This window comes from Oryzias melastigma, unplaced genomic scaffold, assembly GCF_002922805.2.
Source record: "Oryzias melastigma strain HK-1 unplaced genomic scaffold, ASM292280v2 sc00456, whole genome shotgun sequence".
Lineage (NCBI taxonomy): Eukaryota > Metazoa > Chordata > Actinopteri > Beloniformes > Adrianichthyidae > Oryzias > Oryzias melastigma.
In genome coordinates, this window is record NW_023417051.1 from 5,702 (window position 1) to 6,463 (window position 762).

Sequence of the window (762 nt, forward strand, 5' to 3'; positions counted from 1 at the left end):
ATTAAGTTTTAAAAGTGGAACTGTACTGATAATCGGTTAAAATGTGATTTATACTGTTTTTATTCTTGTTAGTTTTGGGAAATGTATGTTTTTATGTAAATGCAGCACTTTGAAGTCAGCTAGTGCTAGCGGCAGTGCTCGTGCTAGCATGCGTGGTCTCACGTGCCCGTCGTGATTTTTCTCTGCCTCCTTTTAGGTTGTGCAGACAGTGAGACCAGAAGTGATTTTTTTGTGTGCTGTATGTGTTTTCACAGGTATGTGAGCATTTATTTTGATTAGAAATATTTTATTATCCTTTGCTTTTTCTTATTTTATTCGTATTTACTTTCAGTATATTGTAATGTACAGTTTTGTTATTTACTTCAATATTTTGTGATTAAAAAAATAAATAAAAATGCCATTTGTTGAAAAAAAAATGTTAAAGACTTTAAACTATATGATCACACTGTAAATTTTATTTAATGTAATTTTGAAGTATGCACAATTCAGTCTCTGGGGGAACGGCCGAAAGGAGGTTGTGCCGGCGCTGTCCCACAGCANATCGAGAATCGATCGCAGGACTAAATATCGCGATATATCGCAATATTGATATTTTGGCACACCCCTAGCAGACAGTGAGACCAGAAGTGTTTTTTTGTGTGCTGTATGTGTTTTCACAGTAAACCCTCAGTTTTCGGGGCAATCCCTGTGTGAGACTCATTTCTTAAAAACACAACGCAGACAAATCTGGCCGGCCGGCGCTGTCCCGCAGCAAGAGAGTGA

The 762-nt window shown here is 37.3% G+C and overlaps 1 long non-coding RNA gene across 2 annotated transcripts in view; it reads left to right on the plus strand.

The window, feature by feature from the left end:
* The window catches only part of LOC112140241, a 4,471-nt gene extending 4,093 nt beyond the window's left edge, over nucleotides 1-378 (plus strand). For both annotated transcript variants that reach the window (XR_004947504.1, XR_002918141.2), the window contains exon 3: nucleotides 197-378. This is a non-coding gene — a long non-coding RNA (uncharacterized LOC112140241). The remainder of the gene's footprint in view (nucleotides 1-196) is intronic.
* Nucleotides 379-762: the final 384 nt, after the last annotated feature.